Source organism: Oratosquilla oratoria, chromosome 29, assembly GCF_046742065.1.
Source record: "Oratosquilla oratoria isolate Oo_2021 chromosome 29, ASM4674206v1, whole genome shotgun sequence".
In the NCBI taxonomy this organism is placed as follows: Eukaryota; Metazoa; Arthropoda; class Malacostraca; order Stomatopoda; family Squillidae; genus Oratosquilla; species Oratosquilla oratoria.
In genome coordinates, this window is record NC_134805.1 from 923,468 (window position 1) to 947,083 (window position 23,616).

The following is a 23,616-nucleotide window of genomic DNA, read 5'->3' on the forward strand; positions in this document are numbered from 1 at the left end:
ATGAAAATCAGACAGACAAATTATAACAAAACAAAAACAAATAATATAACATAAATTATAATAATTACAGCATCTTACTTAGGTATTTATCTAAATGATTCTTAAAGCTTCGAACTGAACTACATTGCACTACCTGTGCAGGAAGTTTATTCCATTCATTAACTACACGGTTGGCAAAGTTGTTTCTACCTACTTCCAAATTGAATCTATTTCCGGACAGTTTGAGACCATTGTTTCTTGTCTGATTCTCATTCAATGTGAAAATTTGGTCACTTTTGATGTTGTCAATTCCCTTTAAAATCTTAAAGACCTGTATCAAGTCACCTCTGAGTCTACGCTTTTTTAGGGAAAACAGATTCATGTGTTTAAGTCGATTTTCGTATGATTTATTTTTGATATTTGGAATCAGTTTTGTGGCTCGCCGTTGTACTTTTTCCAGTCTGTCAATGTCTTTAATGAGATTCGGTGACCATACGGAAACAGCATATTCCAAATGTGGACGAACTAACGATTTATATAGCTTGTTAATGAGTGATGGACTTTTGAAATCAAAAGATCGCGCAATCAATCCCAGAATCTTATTTGCTTTCTCAGAGGCTGAAATACACTGCTTGGATGATTTGAGGTCGTTACTGATAATTACGCCGAGATCTTTTTCACTATCCACTTTTGTTAACGAATTTCCAAATAACTTGTAATCGTACTTGCTGTTATTTTTACCTATGTGCATTACCTTGCATTTACTTGTGTTAAATTTCATTAGCCACTTTTCAGACCATTGCTGTAATTTATCTAAATCTTCTTGAATATCTAATTGGTTTGAGTGATCATTTGCCACTCCGCACAGTTTTGTATCATCAGCAAATTTGGAAACAGTAGATTTTAGTCCATGGTCTATATCATTTATATATACTATGAATAGAAGTGGCCCAAGAACGGAACCCTGAGGAACTCCACTTGCAACACTTTTCCATCCAGAAGTTTTTCCATTTAAAACAACTCTCTGTTTTCGACCTTTCAACCAATTACTAGTCCAACCTAATAGGCTACCACTTATTCCATGCAAAGCTAATTTAGTAAGTAGTCTTTCGTGTGGGACGGTATCAAAAGCTTTTGCAAAGTCTAGATATATTAAATTTATATTGTTTCTTTTGTCATAATTCGAGACAACTGTGTTGTAGAATTCGAGTAAGTTAGTCACGCAAGAACGTTTCCGTCTGAAACCATGTTGGCTATCATTTATCAAAAGGTTACTTTCTAAATGATATTCGATAGCATCTCTGATGATAGTTTCCATTATTTTTCCTACGATCGAAGTCAAACTAATAGGCCTATAGTTATTTGGTTTCTTTTTGTCACCTTTTTTGAATATGGGAGTAACGTTAGCTAGCTTCCATTCTCTTGGGACATCTCCGGATATGATGGATTTCTTGAAAATAATTTCTAATGGAACAACAATCTCATTTTTCATTTCCTTTAAGATTCTTGGATGCCAACCGTCAGGCCCTGGTGTTTTATTAACTTTGAGTTTGTCTATACACCTTTTAATTGTTTCTTTTGTTATATTTACCGTAGTGAGTAAGTTTACCCCAGACTTTTCACAGGTTTCAGTTTGGAATTCACTTTGAGGTGTTTCGTTTACGAATACCGAGCTAAAATAATTGTTTAAGAGATTACACATTCCTTCATTTGAATATTCAAGTTGACCGTGAGCAGATAATAGTGGACCAATGTGATTCCTAACAACCTTTTTATCTCTAATGTAACTATAGAATTCTTTGGGATTCTCTTTGGATTTCTCAGCGATGTTCATTTCGTATTGTCGTTTTCTTTTTCTTATTGTCTTTTTTAAATCTCTCTGTATTGATACATAACTTTCATAGTCATTAGATGCACCCGAGCACTTATATTTCTTATAAGCCTGTCTCTTTTTAGCAATACTTTTTTCAGTTTCTTTGTCGAGCCACTTTGTTTTGTGATTTCTGTATGTGATTTCTGTATGTGCTTTTGTAAGGATTTATTGTCATGTGTTAGTAGGTAGTTTATCTTTTATGTTTGTTTTTAATGCTGGAGTCTTTTTATTTTGTGTGTAATGGGCTGTGTTATGAACAGTGGGTGGGTTCAAGGGAAACAGAATTGTGTGCCTCTCATTTTCATGATCTATTCTGTACATAGGATTTTTGTTCATGAGTAGATGCTCTATTGGGGTTGCTTTAGTGTGATTTGGAATTATTCTTTAGCCTTTATTTCATGTTGTCTGTAGGTTATTCTTGTTTTCATGATTATTGGATATCATGCTGTGGAAGCATGGTTAAGAGCACCTCTTTTAAGATTTTACATAGTGATTAAAATTTCTGCCATCCAAAATTTTGTGCACCTACCCTATAGATGGGAGAAGAGAAAAAAAAAAAAAAAAAAAAAAAAAAAAAAAAAAAAAAAAAAAAAAAAAAAAAAAAAAAAAAAAAAAAAAACCTTTTTTTAATGTTTTTTTTATTATAATTTTTTTAATCTCGTCCAAATTTGTTCAGATATTAGATATTTAGTATACAAAAAAACAAAAATAGGTGCAAGTATGTTATTCATCCCTCCACATATGTGCATCTATCTTATTCAAAGAGGCATTAGATAGAGTATAAAAATAAACAAGTAATTGACCATTTTAGTTACTATCAGATGCTGCAAGCCTGCAACAGGTGCAGATACTGTATATGTACCAGTATGGCTATTAGCTGGCTACTTGACAAAATTTACCTTTTATCTTAGCATACTCTTCAAAGATTAAACACCAATTTCCAATAGTGACCCTGGACATTGCCTAAACACAGATCCGCCACTTGGACAGTGGAAAAGGGGTTAACATAGTAATGGGGGGAAACTGTTGCACTCCCCGCCATCCATCAAGGCTCAGAGCTTACTTTCTACCTGACTTTTTGCTCGCTATCCCTTAACTTTAACCTACAGTCATACATAATTGGATAACAAGCCCTCTGCTGAATAAATAAATGAAAATAATTGATTTAATAACAGGGTTATAACATAACTTATAAGAATACAATTTAGTTTTGGTTAGTTTGTCACTGCACTCAACACCACTCACAGCTTGAAGTTGATTGTTAGTCTACCATCGACCACTACGTGAACGGATTCCTGTGTTCTCTCTCTCTCTCTCCTCTGCAGCAAATATCAATCATATTACTTGTGCCTAAATAGCCACAAAAGATATTATTTGAATATAGTCACTATCTGTGTTATGATGTATGTGAGTTACGACCACATCTAGCAGATGCCTATTATAAGTTTACTGTATATGTCTGGCAGCACAGCGTGTATGATAGTTGTGGCAGCCCAGCATCGCATACAACAGTTATGGCAGAGATGGAAAAGTTGTTATACATGTGGTTGGAAGATAATAGGCAAAGAAATGTGAAAGTGATGTTGCAAGCAGTGCAAAGTAAGGCTACAAGTTAATTTAGCATGTTGAAAGAATGTGCAGGTGAAGAACACACTTCACATAAATTCATAGCAAATGCTGGGTGGTTTTGCCGCTTTCAAGAGTGTTACCAGGTTCACCACGTATTGTCGAAAGGTGAGGCTGCTGGCAGTGATGCCTGCAGCTAAGGCATTTGTGGAAGAGTTTGATAAATCAACTAATTATAAAGGATATTTACGTACTTACAACCACATCTAGCAGATGCCTATTATGAATTTACTAATAAGAATACTCTATATTAAATATTTTCTGTCTTTAACCTACCATATCATATTAACAACTAAGCAACTGAAAACAATGTTATATACTACTGTAGGAGAGAAGCCAAACACAGAGTAAGGGATCCAATGTATTTGAAGTTTCGCCCAGCAGGGCTTCTTCAGAAATAACATAGTGGACAAACATCTGACTCCTCATATAACCTGAGCTGGCGGGGAGAAATGGACATGAAACTGGTGTAAACACATACATACATATACCAAGGCTTTTTCCCCCTTACAAGGGAAGTAGCCAAAAAGAAAAAGGCATAAATCCAATCCCACCCATTCCATCCCTAAATACACTCCACCCCCCTCCACCCTCCCTCTTATCTTAGCACCTCCTGGATGGCAGGTCATCCCTGCACCTTGTCCACTGCCCTGGGTCAGAGGCAGTGTTGCAAGACACAGCACATCCACAGCAAGGCCGCTTCATTAAATTGGTGACCCCCCCCCCCTGCAGAAAAGGAGATGGGGAGAAATCCCTTCGGGCTGCGTCAAATTTTTCTCACACATACTACCTCACCCTCCACCCATTCCACCTCATGCATCACAGCATCATCCATATACAATCATTCTCCATTCACCCCTGTCTTCTGTTTTCTCCCATCCTTCCTCAACAGACATTCCCCTCTTCCCCAAAGCCCCCTTCACCCCATCCATCCATCTCATCCTAGGATGCCCCCTCATGTTCACTCCCTACACATCTGCCTTCCATACCTCTTTTACTCGTCTTTCTTCACTCATTCTTTCCATGTGTCCAAACCATCCTAATACTCTTTCATCAACCCTATCTCCCAACACCCTTACCACCCCTGTTCTCCTCCTCACCTCCTCATTTCTCACTCTACCCAGCCTAGTAACCCCCATCATACTTCTCAGACACCTCATCTCAAACACATTCAAACTCCTTCTCTCTTCCTCTCTTATGTACCATGTTTCTGCCCCATACAGTGCTGTTGGCACAATCACTCCTTCATACAGTCTCCTCTTCGCATCCATTCCCAAATGTCTATTCCTCATTACACTTTTTAATCCACCAAGGCATTTACTCGCTTCTCTCAATCTACATTCAACCTCTACCTCCACTCCACCCTTTCCTGCCACATTTGCATAAATTGCTTGTTACTTTGTTATTAGCATAACTAAAGGTTTATTTATTGTAAAAGATCCATTGATTTAATTTATATTATCAATGATATAAAAGCAGATTCAAAACATCTACATTTCATAGTATGGTTTTCATATTTAATAATCTTAGAATTATTCCAGTCAGCATTGTGGCCTGTATCATATCTTTGTCTAACAATGGCATTATTCATATTGTAAGTTTTCATATATTTATGTTCTGATATTCTTTTATCAACACCACGGAAACTTTCACCAATGTAGACCTTTTTACAACCTAAACATGGCACACAGTAAACACCTGCTTGATGAACATTTTCCCTACTTTTATTTTAGCTTTTTATAAGATTGCCAACTGGTTTTCACAACATTAACACCAGCTCAGTAACAACTGGCAATCTTATAAAAAGCCGAAATAAAAGTAGGGAAAATGTACATTAGGATGAAGGGAAAATGTTCATTAGGATGTATTTGGATGGTTTGGACACATGGAAAGAATGAGTGAAGAAAGACTAGTAAAAGAGGTATGGAAGGCAGATGTGGAGGGAGTGAACATGAGGGGACGTCCTAGGATGAGGTGGATGGATGGGGTGAAGGGGGCTTTGGGGAAGAGGGGAATGTCTGTTGAGGAAGGACAGGAGAGGACAGAAGACAGGGGTGAATGGAGAATGGTTGTATATGGATGATGTTGTGATGCATGAGGTGGAATGGGCGGGGGGATGGGGGTGAGGTAGTATGTGTGAGCAAAATTTGACGCAGCCCTAAAAAAATTTGACGCAGACCTAAAAAAAGCTTTTGACAAAGTACCACATAAGAAGTTGCTTAAAAAATTAGAAACTGAAGGAGGAATACAGGGCAAACTGCTTAAATGGATGGAAGACTTTTTGCAAGAAAGAAAAATAAGAATAGTGATAAGAGACAATTGCTCAAAATGGGATGAAGTAATAAGTGGTGTTCCACAAGGAACAGTTCTGGCCCCAATAATGTTTGCTATATATATATTAATGATATGGATGAAGAAATTGAAAGTTATATGAGCTTCTTTGCAGATGATGCAAAACTATTAAAAAAAGTGAACACGGAAGAAGATTGTGAGTCACTACAGAATGATCTAAATAAAGTATGGGAATGGAGTAGGAAGTGGGAGATGGAGTTCAACACTAAAAAGTGTAGTATAATGGAATTTGGAAAAAGTAAAAACAGAATAACAGGATCATATAAATTGGGAGAAGAAGGAATAAAAAAAGTAGAAAATGAGAAGGACCTGGGAGTCATTGTTATGAATATGTTACCTGAGAAACATATAAACAAGATTTTTGGAGAAACTTATAATTTAATAAGAACAATCAAAGTGATGAAGAAATGGTGAAGAAATGGTGAAGATAATTCTAATCACTCTGATAAGACCAAGAATGGAATATGCAGTAACGATGTGGTCACCAAGTACAAAAAAAAATGTATAAAAAAAACTTGAAAGAATACAAGGAGCAATTACGAAATTGGCACCAACACTCTCTACGAAATTGGCACCAACACTCTCAAAACTATCATATGAAGAGAGACTAGCAAAACTTGAGCTACAGACACTAGATCAAAGAAGAGAGAGAGGAGATTTGATAGATTAGATAGATTTGATAGATTGCAGAATCATGAAAGGCATAGAAATTACACTGGGCTGCATCAAAAATGCAACATAAATGACAATATCATTTTCTAGACCAATTTTTCATGCTGATCACAGTGGTAGTAGTGATTTTGCTCCAAAAGTTCTAGTTTATGTGTTACAGCATATGTCCTAGTGTAGTATTTTGTTAATCCGCGCCAGATTTGTGGCGCCTTACGTTAATTAGTCGAGTGTTGTAGGTGTTAGGTTTAATCTATTAATTGTGAGTATTAATTTAATTAATATATATGTTTAATACTATATATATGTTTAACATTATATGTTTAATACTAGTATGTTTATATACCTATTTTGTTGCAGATTCATTGACGGATTGCTGCAGATTCATTAATTGAAGGATGCCACGGACTTGCAAGAACCACCCCGACTCCTTTTGCATATGCGGCAAGTATACACCATCAAAACAGAAGCACACCATCACTTCTTCAGTAAAACATCTCTATCGTGCTTACTTTGGCATCAGAATTGGAGATCAGGATAAACCATGGGCTCCTCACATTGCCTGTGTGAACTGTTTTTCTGGTTTATGCCATTGGAGTAAAGGAAACCGTAAGTCAATCCCATTTGGTATACCAATGGTGTGGCGGGAACCTACAAATCACCTCGAAGACTGCTATTTTTGTATGGTGAAACCGCTGGGAAGAAATGCTAAAAGCTCGAAACACATTAAATACCCAAACATTCCATCAGCTATGCAACCTGTACCACACAGTGATGATGTTCCTGTGCCAATACCTCCTGAGAATGTACACCGTGCTAGTTCAAGTGACTCTTCATGTAGTGACAGTGAAAATCCAGATGTGTATCAAGAGATCAAGTTGACTGGGACCTCTGGGAAAAGCCCTCAGTTGTTCGAACAGAGTGAGCTAGATGACCTTGTAAGAGATCTTTGGCTGTCAAAAGAATCTGCACAATTGTTAGGTTCAAGGTTAGCAGAGAAAAATCTTTTGGCAAGTAATACACACTTTGCATGGTATAGGCATCGAGAGCAGGAATTCGTGCAGTACTTTACTAAGTCAGATGACATGGTGTATTACCACGATGTTTCAGGTCTTGTAGAACACATGGGCAAAGAATACCATCCTGAAGAATGGAGGCTCTTTATCGACTCCTCCACCAGGAGTCTGAAAGCTGTGCTACTTTTTAATGGTAAACAAGTAGCATCATTGCCCATTGCTCATTCTGTTACCTTAAAAGAAACCTATGCTACCATGTCACTTCTTCTTAACAACATACAATATCAGGATCACAACTGCCTTCTCTGTGGTGACCTAAAGGTCCTGACTATTTTGATAGGGATGCAGGGAGGCTACACAAAATATTCATGCTTTTTTATGCTTGTGGGACAGCCGTGCAGATTCTGTACACTACCGACAACGGGAATGGCCACAACGGATGGAATTTGTACTGGCCGCCATAACGTCAAAACACTACCACTTGTACCAGCAGAGAAAGTGCTTCTACCTCCCCTTCACATAAAGCTGGGATTGATTAAAAATTTTGTGAAATCACTTCCGAAAGATGGAGAAGGGTTTAAATACCTATCCCATAAATTCCCTCTTGTTAGTGATGCTAAACTGCAAGCTGGCATATTTGTAGGACCACAGATTCGTGAGCTTATGTCAGATTCCGGATTTAGTGAAGCATTAACACCTCGTGAAAGAAGTGCTTGGGAAAGTTTTAAGTTAGTTGTGGCAGGGTTCTTGGGGAACAGAAAATCTGATGACTACAAGGAACGGGTTGAGAACATGCTTCAAGCACATGAGGCGGCTGGCGCACGCATGAGCATCAAAATACATTTCCTACATAGCCACCTTGACTACTTTCCTGCTAACATGGGTGAGTACAGTGAGGAACAGGGGGAGAGGTTCCATCAAGATATATCCGAAATGGAGTGCCGCTATCAACGCAATTGGAGTGTGACCATGATGGCTGATTACTGCTGGTCTCTTCGAAGAAGCTGGACAACATCTGCTGATAAATCGGCACACAAGAGAATGTCGCAAAAGCGTGCTTTTTAAGGGGAATAGCTGCCTTCAGCTTTCAAATAAAACTGTGTTTTTTGTAATCAGATATCTACATGCCTGCATGTATGTTATGCCCATTTATCATGTTTTTGTTTGTTTTCAATAATATAAAATGTACCGTCAACCTCGAATGTCCTTTACATACCCTTATATATTCACAGGTCTTTTATAGACCTGGCTTAGACGCATTTCTGCACAATGAATCTTATAAATATAGTGTCAGTTATTACAAAAAAATGAGGACCTCCCTGAAAAAATGGGTATGCTTTATGGGTTTAGCATGCGAAACTGTAATGAAAAATGTTAATGACGTCTCTATTGCAAGAAATGTTTTTCTGATGCAACCCAGTGTTATTGATAGAGAGAATCTAATAAAATGGGATGATAGAAATACAAGAGGACACGGAAAGAAAATCATGAAAGACAGCTACAGAAGATATCTGAAAAAGAACAGCTTTCCTCACAGAGTAATAGACAGTTGGAACAAGTTAGATGAGGAAGTGGCGTGTGCATAAACAATACATGAATTTAAAAATAGTTTAGATAAAATGAGATATAAAGACGGGACACCATGAGCATAGCTCCCCTTCCCGTAAAATACAACTAGGTAAATACACACACATACATTTGCCACATACACACACATATACATACGCCACATATACACACACACACGTGTATATGCCACATACACACACACACATATATATATATATATGCCACATACACACACACACGCATATATGCCACACACACACACACATATATATGCACAAACACATACATACGCCACATACATACACCACATACACGCACGCACACACACACACACACTCCACCGAACGGACGGCGTAGAGGACGTTCTGAAGAAAAAGTTAATTTTCGTGGATCCCAAAGCAAAGGAAGTACCTATTGTATTTACAGGGTGGGGGGGGGGAAATTGCTCGTGGTGTAGTGGGAAAGTAAGGAAAAAGGAGAAGGGGAGGGATTACTGAGGGAAATGGAAGGAAATGAGGAAGAAGAGGACTTGGTCCAGGCAGGCAGACGCCATGTAAACAAAAGAGGTCCCGCCCAATTTAGTGACGATGAAATGTCTAACAAAAATGTAAAGATTAGAAACATAGATAAGAACAATTCAATGGAAGGTGAGGATAATAATTTCCAAGGATTTAAAGAGGGGGAGGCGGATACCAACCTCCCCCGACTAGCAAAACTGGAGGAAAGGCTTGAACAAATGACTGAACATTGGGAGATTAGTTTCGGTAAAATGTCAAAACTTGCAGAAAAGGTTGAAAGATTGGAAGCACTAGAGAAGGCGAACAAAAACTTAACTGATGAAATAGAAGAACTAAAAAGACAGTTAAGAGAAGTAAAAGAGGAGAATAAAGAATTAAAAAGGAACAATAAAGACAATAAAGAAACAATAGCAAAAGAGGCACAGGGGTGAAGGAAGATACAGGAAAATAGTAAAGTTGCATTTACTGATATAATTAAACAGCAAATGAAAGAACAAACTGAAGACTCAGTTATCAAAGTGATGAGACAGAAGGAGAATATTGTAAGAGACTTAGCAGACAAAAAGAAATGTATAATTATATTAGGAATAGAAGAGAAACATAACCCAGATAGAACCTCAAGAATCAAAGAGGAAAATGAAAAAGTAAGCAGTTCACTACAATTAGTTCAGGAAGATGAACCAGAAATTATGAAACAAATCGAAGAGAAGTTCAGACTCGGGAAGTATAGTACAGATAAGACCAGACCAATTAAGATAATTCAGGTCACAAACGACGGCAGAGAATATCTTATCCAAAACAGGGAAACTAGCAACAAGTGAACAATATAAAAAGGTATGGATAAAAAGGGAAATGAATAAAGAGGAAAGAGAGGAAGAAAAAAGAAAAGACTTGAAGCTAAAGAAAAAAACGAGAACAGAATAGTCAGAAAAAGAGAGATTCTATTGGAGAGTAGTGAATATGAAACTAAGGAGATTCGACATACAAGAGAAAAACAAAAGGGAAACAGAGAATACAATGGAAGTGGCAGAAAACTAAGAGTGTCTTACACATATATAGATGGATTAATAACAGGATTGAATGAACTGAATGATTATTTGAAGGAAAAAGAACCGGACATAATGGGAATTGTAGAAACAAAATTAAAAGGTCCACTACCACCCAACAGTGTAGGACATGCATATAATTATTGGATTAGAAACAGAGAGACAAAGCAAGGGGGTGGAGTTATGTTCCTGACTAAGAAGGATATAAACGTGAGGTGTGTCACATATGGAAAGAATACAGTAGAGATGATTATGATCGAAGTGGAAGACAGAGATAAAAAGAGCAGAAAGTTTGTGATAAATTATGTGCCTCCAAAAACAGCCTCGTGGGAAGAGAGTGAACATAAAACTATGTTAGAGGACACAAAGAGAACATTAAATAAGATAATGGAAGATGGAAGACGAATAGTTATGATGGGCGACTTTAATTGCAAAGAAATCTGCTGGGAAGAGATGACAGTAAAGGGTGGAGACGGCTCATGGGGAAACGCTCTACTTGAGATGATTACTGACAATACAATGACACAGTGGATACAGGAGAACACTAGGTATAGAAATGAGGAAGAACCATCGAGACTAGACCTAATAATTACATCTGAACCTAGAATAGTGGACAAGATTGAATATAAAACACCAATAAGTAAAAGTGACCACATATTGATTGAACTGGAACTAAATGAAGAAAAATAAATGAAAAGAAATGAACAATACAGAAAAGGAAGAATGATGTATGAAAAAACAAACTTTGGTCAAATAAGAGAATTCTTTCAAAAAGAAAACTGGGAAGAAATATACAAAGAAGAAACAACAGTGGAAGAGAAATGGAATATTTTGACCAAAATTTACAAAAAAGGAGTGGAAAAGTATGTCCCAAGACAAAAACAAGAAAAAGAATATGTAAAATGCTGGTACAATAAAAGTTGTAGGGAGTTAAAAGACAAAAGAGACAAAGCTTGGACCAGATGGAAAAAAGACAGAAGGCCTGAAAAATGGAAAATATATACTTGTTATAGAAATGAATATGTACAAACGTGCAGAGAGGAAAAGAGAAAATATGAAAAAGATGTCATAGAAAAATGTAAAGATCAACCAAAACTATTTTACAGATTTGTAAACAACAAATTGAAAAACAAACAAGACTTGGAGAAATTAAGACAAGGAGGAGTTGAATACACAGAGGAAATTGAAATGGCGGAAATTATGAACAAACATTTTAAATCAGTGTTTACAAGGGAGAACATACAACCTGAAGAGATCGAATGGAAAGAGAAAGTCCCTCCCATGAAAGAAATAGAAGTAACAAAGAACAAAATATTGAAACACTTGAGTAATCATGTCAGAAAATTGCATGGACCAGATGAAATAGCAAACTGGATTTTGAAAGAATGCAGGAATGAACTGGCAGACAAAATACATAGCATAATAAACAGTTCCTTGAAAGAAGGAAAAGTTCCAGAAGATTGGAAAAAAGCAAATATAGTACCTATATATAAAGGAGGACATAAAGAAGACCCTACAAACTATAGATCAGTCTCTCTAACAAGTACAATAGCAAAAATTTGTGAAAGCATTGTCAAAAGTAGATGGGTAAAATATTTAGAAAAAAAAACAATGTGTTAAATCCAAGGCAATTTGGATTCAGACAAGGACGATCATGCGTCACCAATTTAATATGTTTCTATTCAAGGCTAATAGATATAATACAAGAAAGAGATGGATGGGCTGATTGTGCATTTCTAGACCTAAAAAAAGCTTTTGACAAAGTACCACATAAGAAGTTGCTTAAGAAATTAGAAACTGAAGGAGGAATACAGGGCAAACTGCTTAATTGGATGGAAGACTTTTTGCAAGAAAGGAAAATGAGAGTAGTGATAAGAGACAAACACTCAAAATGGGATGACGTAATAAGCGGTGTTCCGCAAGGAACAGTTCTGGCCCCAATAATGTTTGCTATATATATTAATGATGTAGATGAAGGAATTGAAAGCTATATGAGCTTCTTTGCAGATGATGCAAAACTACTGAAAAGAGTGAACACGGAAGAAGATTGTGAATCACTACAGAGTGATCTAAATAAAGTACAGGAATGGAGTAGGAAGTGGGAGATGGAGTTCAATACAAAAAAGTGTAGTATAATGGAATTTGGAAAAAGCAAAAACAGAATAACAGGATCATATAAATTGGGAGAAGAAGGAATAAAAAAAGTAGAAAATGAGAAGGACCTGGGAGTCATTGTTATGAATAATATGTCACCTGAGAAACATATAAGATTTTTGGAGAAACTTATAATTTAATAAGAACAATCAAAGTTGCATTTACATACCTGGATGAAGAAATGGTGAAGAAAATTCTAATCACTCTGATAAGACCAAGATTGGAATATGCAGCAACGATATGGTCACCAAGTACAAAAAAAATGTATAAAAAAACTTGAAAGAATACAAAGAGCAATTACAAAATTGGCACCAACACTCTCAAAACTATCATATGAAGAGAGACTAGCAAAACTTGAACTACAGACACTAGAGCAAAGAAGAGAGAGAGGAGATTTGATAGCTATTTACAGAATCATGAAAGGCATAGAAATTACTGATAGAGAGAATCTGAAAAAGAACAGTTTCCTCACAGAGTAATAGACAGTTGGAACAAGTTAGATGAGAAAGTGGTGTGTGCAAAACAATACATGAATTTAAAAATAGTTTAGATAAAATGAGATATGAAGACGGACACAACGAGCATAGCTCCCCTTCCCGTAAAATACAACTAGGTAAAATGCACACTTTCGTCAGATGGACGGCGCGAATTGGAATTCCGAAGAAAAAGGAAAATCTATACGTGGATCTCAATGTCAAGGAAGTACCTTATTGTATTTATAGGGAAGGTGTAGTGTGAAAGTGATAAAAAAGGAGAAGGGGAGGGATTATTGAGGGAAATGGAAGGAAATGAGGAAGAGGGGGACATGGTCCAGGAGGCCAGGTGTCTTGTAAACAAAAGACGGACCAATGATGACGATGATTTTGGTGATGACGGGATCAACAAAAATGTAAAGATTTGAAATATAGATAAGAGCAGCACAGTGGAAGGTTATGATAATAGTTTCCAGGGATTTAAAGAGGGTGAGGGGGGATACCAACCTCCCCCGATTAGCAAGACTAGAGGGAAAACTTGATAAAATGACCGAGCATTGGGAAAATAGGTTCGGTAACGTAGCCAAGATTGTGCAGAGAGTTGAAAGATTGGAAGAACTAGAGAAGGCAAACAAAAACTTAACTTTAGAAATAGAAGAATCAAAAAGACAGTTAAAAGAAGTTAAAGAAGAGAATGAGGAATTAAAGAGGAATAATAAAGACAATAAAGAGGCCATAGCAAAGGAAGCACAGGGCTGGAAAAAAAAAAAAAACCAGTAAAGTTGCATTTACTGACATAATTAAGCAACAAATGAAAGAACAAACTGAAGACTCAGTTATTAAAGTGATGAGACAGAAGGAGAATATAGTAAGAGACTTAGCAGACAAAAAGAAATGTATAATTATATTAGGAATGGAAGAGAAATTTAACCAAAATAGAACCACAAGAATTGAAGAGGAAAAAGAAAAGGTAAACGTTTACTAGGATTAGTTCAGGAAGATGAACCTGAAATCATGAAACAAATTGAAGAGGTGTTTAGACTCGGAAAATATAGTACAGATAAGACCAGACCAATTAAGATTAAATTCAGGTCACAAACAACAGCAGAGAATATCTTAGCAAAAACAGGGAAACTAGCAACAAGTGAACAATATAAAAAGGTATGGATAAAAAGAGAAATTAATAAAGAGAGGAAGAAAAAATGAAAAGGCAATAAGCTAAAGAAAAAAATGAGAACAGAACGGAGTCAGAAAAAGAAGAATTCTATTGGAGTAGTGAATATGAAAGTGAGGAAATGGACCATAACAGAGAGAAACAAAAAAGAAACAGAAAATACAATGGAAATAACAGAAAGTTAAGAGTGTCCTACACAAATATAGATGGATTAATAACAGTACTGAATGAACTGAATGAGTATCTGAAGGAAAAAGAACCGGACATAATGGGAATTGTAGAGACAAAATTAAAAGGTTCACTACTACCCAACAGCATAGGACACAATGCATTTAATTATTGGATTAGAAACAGAGAGATAAAACAATGGGGTGGAGTTATGTTCCTGACTAAGAAAGATATAAACGTGAGGAGTGTCACATATGGAAAGAATACAGTAGAGATGATTATGATAGATGTAGAAGACAGAGATAAGAAGAGCAGAAATTTTGTAATTAACTACATGCCCCCAAAAACAGCCGTGTGGGAAGAGAGTGAACATAAAAGTATGTTAGAAGACACAAGAATAACATTAAACAAGATAATGGTAGATGGAGGAAGAATATTTATGATGGGCGACTTTAATTGCAAAGAAGTCTGCTGGGAAGAGATGACAGTAAAGGGTGGAGAAGACTCATGGGGAAATGTTCTACTTGAGATGATTATTGACCACACAATGACACAATGGATTCAAGAGAACACTAGGTATAGAAATGAAGAAGAACCATCGAGACTAGACCTAATAATCACATCAGAACCTGACATAGTGGAAAAGATAGAATACGAGGCATCAATAAGTAAAAGTGACCACATATTGATAGAACTAGAACTAAATGAGGAAAAATACATCAAAAGAAATGAACAATATAGAAAAGGAAGATTGATGTATGATTTTTTTTTTTTATAAAATAAGAGAATTCTTTCAAAATGAAAACTGGGAAAGAATACACAAAGAAGATACAACAGTGGAAGAGAAATGGAATATTTTGACAAACATTTATAAAAAAAAAAAAAAAAAAAAAAGGAGTGGAAAAGTATGTCCCTAGACAAAAACAAGAAAAAGAATATGTAAAGTGCTGGTACAATAAAAGTTGTAGGGAGTTAAAAGACAAAAGAGACAAAGCTTTGACCAAATGGAAGAAACACAAAAGACCTGAAAAATGGAAAATATACATTAGTTATAGATATGAATATGTACAAGTGTGCAGAGACGAAAAAAGAAAATATGAAAAAGATGTCATAGAAAAATGTAAAGATCAACCAAAACTATTTTACAGATTTGTAAACAATAAACTGTAAAACAAACAAGAATTAGAGAAATTACGACAAGGAGGAGTTGAATACACAGAGGAAATAGAAATGGCAGAAATTATGAACAAGCATTTTAAATCGGTGTTTACAAGGGAGAACATACAACCTGGAGAGATCGAATGGAAAGAGAAAGTCCCCCCTATGAAAGAAATAGAAGTAACAAAGAACGAAATAATGAAACACTTGAATAATCTTGATGTCAGAAAATCGCATGGACCAGATGAAATAGCAAACTGGATTCTGAAAGAATGCAAGAATGAACTGGCAGACAAAATACAAAGCATAATAAACAGTTCCTTGAAAGAAGGAAAAGTTCCAGAAGATTGTAAAAGAGCAAATATAGTACCTATATACAAAGGAGGAAATAAAGAGGACCCTACAAACTATAGACCAGTCTCTCTAACAAGTACAATAGCAAAAATCTGTGAAAGAATTATCAAAAGTAGATGGGTAAAGTATTTAGAAAAAAACAATGTACTAAATCCAAGGCAGTTTGGATTCAGACAAGGACGATCATGCATCACCAATTTAACATGTTTCTATTCAAGACTAATAGATATAATACAAGAAAGAGATGGATGGGCTGATTGTGCATTTCTAGACCTAAAAAAAGCTTTTGACAAAGTACCACATAAGAAGTTACTTAAGAAATTAGAAACCGAAGGAGGAATACAGGGCAAACCGCTTAAATGGATGGAAGACTTCTTGCAAGGAAGAAAAATGAGAGTAGTGATAAGAGACAAACACTCTAACTGGGATGAAGTAATAAGCGGTGTTCCACAATTAACAGTTTTGGCCCCTATAATGTTTGCTATATATATTAATGATATGGATAAAGAAATTGAGTTACATGAGCTTCTTTGCAGATGACGCAAAACTGTTAAAATGTGAACACGGAAGAAGATTGTGAGTCACTACAGAGTTATCTAAATAAAGTATGGGAATGGAGTAGGAAGTGGGAGATGGAGTTCAATACCAAAAAGTGTAGTATAATGGAATTTGGAAAAAGCAAAAACAGAATAACAGGATCATATAAATTGGGAGAAGGAATAAAAAAAAGTAGAAAATGAGAAGGACCTGGGAGTCATTATTATGAATAATATGTCACCTGAGAAACATATAAACAAGATTTTTGGAGAAACATATAATTTAATAAGAACAATCAAAGTAGCATTTACATACCTGGATGAAGAAATGTTGAAGAAAATATTAATCACTTTGATAAGACCAAGATTGGAATATGCAGCAACGATGTGGTCACCAAATACAAAAAAAAAAAGTATGACAAAACTTGAAAGAATACAAAGAGCAATTACAAAATTGGCACCAACACTCTCAAAACTATCATATGAAGAGAGACTAGCAAAACTTGAGCTACAGACACTAGAGCAAAGAAGAGAGGAGTTTTGATAACTATTTACAGAATCATGAAAGGCATAGAAATTATTGATAGAGAGGATCTAATAAAATGGGATGAAAGAAATACAAGAGGACATGGATAGAAAATCAAGAAAGACAGCTATAGAAGAGATCTGAAAAAGAATAGCTTTCCTCACAGAGTAATAGACATTTGGAACAAGTTAGATGAGAAAGTAGTATGTGAAAAAACAATACATGAATTTAAAAACCGTTTAGATAAAATGAGATATAAAGATGGGACACCACGAGCATAGCTCCCCTTCCCGTAAAATACAACTAGGTACAACTAGGTAAATACACGCACACACACACATACATAGACAGATAGATTGATAGATAGACTTTATTTGGCAATGAATCAATGTACATGAAGTGCAAATAATGACAAGAACACATAGTTCGGAATAATAAATGCAAATTGCCGAGGATAACACAAAAAGCATGTACGCTTATTTCCATTGTGGTCCTCATCAAATTGTTATTCTACACTAAGTCACACTGACAACATATGTAGGGGGTTAAGGGGACCAGAGACAATCATGAGTAATACCAGTCAGAACACATATGACACATAAACATTGTTATAGTTTTGCTAATATTACTAAAATGTTTGTACACATAGGAATATTGAGACCAAAAATTTGAGCACCATCACAAAAAGGAACATTGCATTAAGCAAAGGAACAACAAAATAATGTTAAACTGTAACAAAACAGTATGAGTGAGTACTATATCAGAGTAGTCCCATTAATGATATACTGCATTATTCTACAGCTGCATCAACATGTATGATTGAGTACTATATCAGAGTAGTACCATTAATGATATACTACAATATTCTACATCTGTAACAACATGTAGTTATAGTGAATGCTACACTGCAGCTAGAGTCAGCTATTAATTAAATCTAACATTTAACCTGAATCTCAGGACGGAGCGGGCAATTAATATGAGCACTAGGGAGTAGTACATTATAACCTGAAGCACCAGAGGTAGGGTACAGGGGACCAGTACTCGAATGAGTAAAACAACAAGGAGAACAAGGAAAAAGGTCAGATCATAACTGTTCTCGGACCCTACCTGAGACATATAACATATTATGACTGGCAAAACAAAGGTGGAAACCAATTTGTAAACATCAATCATTGTTATACTAAACTAAACTTCTGAAGAACAAAAAAAGGGGGGGAGGTCAGAACAGTTATGAGTGAACGCAGATTTGGATGGTATTACTCATGGAATCAGGTATCCCTCACTAAGCTAGTAGTACACAAAATCAAGGCTGTTCTCTGTCATTGCTGAGACATATAGTAGCCCTTGACTTATTTCTTGAAGGTAACCTTGCTATTTGACTTCTTAATGGACACAGGTAGTGAGTTCCATAATTGAGCACCTGTGAAGTGAAAACTGTTTTTGGTGAAGGGACCTGCATGAGGTACAGACTCTTGACTGTTCCGGGTTCGGTTCTCAGCCGATAATGTAAAATTACAGCTCACATATGAGGGAGCAGAATTATGAACGACATTGTAAACCTGGTCTAGTTTCAGCTGCTGGACACAATATTTTACAGGTAACATTCCTACCTTGCTAAATTCTTCAATACCAATATGACTACGTTGAGGTAAATTTAGTATGAATCTAATTATCTTATTTTGTGTAACCTGTAGCCGGGACTGGTTTTTTCTGCTCAGACTACTGTACCAATGCTGAGACCAGAAGCTTCTTTGTTTCCAGATCAAAATTTCTGGCTTTTCTGTACAAAAAATGTGACTTTATGTGAACACTTGAATACAATCTTATCTGTTGTGGCATTCCCTGAGAGGGACTGATCTAAGGGTATTCCAAGATAGGTTACCTCTTGTTTTGACTCCAAGACATTAACCCCACATCTGACCTGTACATCGTTGTGTTTCCTGAAGTTGGGTTTTGATGCGAAGACAATACTTTCCGTTTTACCGAGGTATAAAGACAGCCTATTTTCTATGAGCCAGTCCTGGACCAATGACAGTTCGACACTCAGTTTCTCCTCTACTTCAACTGGGTCCCTACCTGAGACAATTAGAGCGGAGTCATCTGCAAATAGCAGTAACTTACAGTTCACCGCACCTGGCATGTTGTTAATATAAACCAGCAACAGTAGCAGTCCTAGAATTGAACCTTGTGGTACACCACAAGTTATCTCTCTGTCACCTGAGCAGGCTTCATTTACCTGTATTAGTTGTTTGCGACCTGTAAGGTAGGACTTGAACCAGCCCATATTCGCCACTCCTAATGCCTGAAGTTTTTTTAATAAAATATCATGGTCCACTGTATCAAATGCCTTTTGTAGATCCAACAAGACTAAACCCGTGTAATTACCTCTGTCGCATTCCTGTTTTATCAGATCGTAAAGGTATACTAAGCTGGTGTGTGTTGAGTAATTCGTTCTAAAACCAGATTCCATACCGTATAGTAGATTACCTTCCCTGAGGTAGGTATCTAACTGATTGTATACGATACGTTCCAAAACCTTGGAAATACCTAGAATTGAAACAGGCCTGTAGTTACCTGCCTCAGTTTTTGCATTTTTCTTATAAAGAGGTGTTACCTGAGCCTTTTTCATGTCGCCTGGGATAGATCCTGAACCAATAGACAAGTTTATTATGTGGGTTATTGGGGGAGTAATAATTGTGGCTCCATCCTTAACAAACCTCGCAGGAATGTCGTCTAACCCTGTAGCCTTATTGGCACTTATGCTAGCCAGTAATTTAAACACTTCTTTTTGAATGGTCTTATGTAGTTTGAAACACTTTGTGGACTTGTCTTTATAGTACAGTACTCCTGAACGTACCCCAGCCCAAACTTCCCAGAACCCGTTGGGAGGGGTTTAACTAGTTTTGTGGCTATGGTTGTGAAAAAGGTGTTGAAGTGGTTGGCTATGGTGTTCCTATCAGAGTTAAGCTCGCCGTTTATCATGAGTCCTATCCTGTCTACTTTGTTACTAGGCTTTGTGTGAACTTCTAGGGTCTTCAGTGTTTACCAAAGCTTCCTTGGATCATGTTTGTTCTGGTGCACCATCTTAGTACAATAATCAGCTTTGGCTTTTTCCTTCCAATATTTCACTTGATTCCTATAGTACAGAAAGCCATTATAGTCCTCCTGATTTCCACTTTTCCTAAATCTGGCAATGAATCTGTCTCTATCTCTAATTAAACCCAGTACTTTGTTAGTCATCCATGGCTCCGTCCTCTGTTTTATTCGTATCTCTTTGAGAGGCGCTACTCTGTCTATAATAGTAAGAAATGTGTACTTAAAATTGGACCAAGCCTTATAAACATCGGTACAATTTAGAACTGGCGACCAGTCTGCTGTCCTACCCAGTTCATCTACAAAATGTTCTCGTGAGTAATGCTTCATGGAACAAAGCTTCACTGTGTTGTGCTTGTTGAAAATTGTCTTCCTAGCTTTCCTAGTACAATATATGAGCTTGTGGTCACTAAGATCATAATCACAAGCACCAGCCTGTGTTATCTTGTTACGATCGGAGACCAGGATAAGATCTATGATGGACCTGGATGTGCCTGTTATTCTAGTAGGCTCGTCAATCAGTTGTGTCAGGCAAGTCTCTCATTGCCTTAATAAGGTTGTTATTTGTACTTGCCAGATTCGTATTAAAATTACCTAGGATAATAATTTCTTGGTCATGCATATTGACCCGATTGAAACAGGTAGATTCTAATGCGCTATAGAAGGACATCTGTTTCGGTGGTCTATAACAGACCCCTCATAAGATGGGATGCGATTTAGGTAACAATATTTCTGTCCACACAGCTTCGAGCCCATCATTACTCATAAGGTCTGTACGGGGGTTGAATGCTAAATCGTTGTATATGAATGTACATACCCCTCCTCCGGTCCTCTTTCTATCATTACGCACAACAGTATAACACGGAATCGCAATTTCCGAGTCGGAGATGGTACTGTCTAGGCAAGTTTCAGTGACACCGATGACTGCTGCCCTGGTCCGCCGCGCAAGTAGACGGAACTCGTCTATCATAGGTAGAAGGCTTCTGGCATTCAAGTGCACGAAGTGGAGACCCACTTGTTGAAGCAGTTGAAATCACCCCCGGGTGTTGACTGGGGCGAGGCACAGCGATCGGTATTTAATATGGAATGTCAGCATACGTGGATTTGAACATACACGGTAATTTCAGGAACCTAACCCCCGCATTATATGAGGGACTCCTGTACCTATATCTAACACTTAAAATGGATGAAAAAGATAATCTCAAAATACACATATATTTAGAGTGCATATAACAATTGAAGAGTTAAGAAAAAATTATTAAAAAGAAAATACAATTTAAAAACCTTAAAAATGGTAAGCAAGGTCATATTTAATACATGTGTGTGTATACAGGTATAGTATATACATACAGTTCCTGTATACGTATATAGACTGAAATACAGTACAGTATTAAAACATTAAAAAACTAAGAAAAAATTATGAAATGAAACTAAAAGGCATAAAATTGATAAAAAGTAAACAGCTTGTATATAATAGTACATACAGTACATACATATACCAAGGCTTTTTCCCCCTTACAAGGGAGGTAGCCAAAAAGGGAAAGGCATAAAATCATTTCCACCCATTCCATCCCTGAATACACTCCACACTCCTCCACCCTCCCTTTTATCTGAGTACCTCCTGGATGACGGGTCATCTCTGCACCTTGTCCACTGCCCTGGGTCAGAAGCAGTGTCGCAAGACACAGCACATCCACAGCAAGGCCGCTTCATTAAATTGGCGAATCCCCCTCTCCGTCCCCCCATTGCATAAAAGGAGAGGACGGGGAGAAATCCCTTCAGGCTGTGTCAAATTTTGCTCACACATACTACCTCACCCCCCATCCCCCCACCCATTCCACCTCATGCAATCACAACATCATCCATATCCAACCATTCTCCATTCACCCGTCTTCTGTCCTCTCCCGTCCTTCCTCAACAGACATTCCCCTCTTCCCTAAAGCCCTCTTCACCCCATCCATCCACCTCATCCTAGGACGTCCCCTCATGTTAACTCCCTCCACATCTGCCTTCCATATCTCGTTTACTAGTCTTTCTTCACTCATTCTTTCCATGTGTCCAAACCATCCTAATATTCTTTCATCAACCCTATCTCCCAGCTCCTTTTCCACCCCTGTTCTCCTCCTCACCTCCTCATTTCTCACTCTATCTAACCTAATAACCCCCATCATACTTCTCAGACACCTCATCTCAAACACATTCAAACTCCTTCTCTCTTCTTCTCTTATGTTCCATGTTTCTGCCCCATACAGTGCTGTTGGCACAATCACTCCTTCATACAGTCTCCTCTTCGCATCCATTCCCAAATGTCTATTCCTCATTACACTTTTTAATCCACCAAGGCATTTACTCGCTTCTCTCAATCTACATTCTACCTCCACCTTCACTCCACCTTTTCCTGCCACATTTTCACCCAAGTATCTAAAAATATCCACTTCCTCCAGTCGCTCTCCCTTAATGCTCACTTCCAGTCTACTGCCACTTTCACCCCTTGTACATCTCATCACCTTACTTCTACCCACATTTATCTTTAGCTTTCTTCTATCACATACTCTCCCAAACTCTGCCACCAACTTCCTCAATCCCTCCTCCGATCCTGCCACAAGCGCAGTGTCGTCCGCAAACAACAGCTGGCTCACCTCCCACTTTTCTCCATTTTCTTTAACCATCTCCAATCCCTGACCCACTACCCTTGCATTTACCTCTTGCACTACCCCATCCATGTATAAGTTGAACAGCCAGGGCGACATAACACATCCTTGACAAAGTCCCACCTTTACCTCGAACCACTCACTCTCTCCATTTCCAATCCTGACACAAGCTCTACTACTCTCATAAAAACTCTTGACAGCTCCCAGAAGCTTTCCTCCTATCCCGTATATCTGCATAACCTCCCACAGTGCCTTTCTGTCTACCCTATCATAAGCCTTTTCCAGATCCATAAAAGCCCAAAAAACATCGTTCTCCTTTCATATAGCTTTCTCACATATCTGTCACAAGTCTCCCTAACAGTACAGTGCAAGGACCATGTGAAGAGCTCTCAGATGGGGCATTGCTACCAAGACGCGAATGGTCCACACTAAATAGAGCAAGATCCAGAGTCGCCAGAACTGGTGACAATCTGGTTAAATGGGGCCTCAAAACCGACCCATCTTGCAAGTGCGGAGAAACTGAACAGAACATTGACCATGTCCTAAGCTCGTGCCCGCTTTCAACCAATTTAGACAACACTGACCTGGTCAAAATTAACCAAAGAACACTTGAATGGCTGTCTGTCTGGCGTGATAAGCTATGATGACATATCTGTCTTACCACAAAGATCTGATCTACAC

At 37.3% G+C, this 23,616-nt stretch overlaps 1 protein-coding gene across 2 annotated transcripts in view; it reads right to left on the minus strand.

The window, feature by feature from the left end:
* LOC143040581 (INO80 complex subunit B) overlaps positions 1-23,616 on the minus strand; it is a 233,386-nt gene that overhangs the window by 86,577 nt on the left and 123,193 nt on the right. The window lies entirely within an intron of this gene.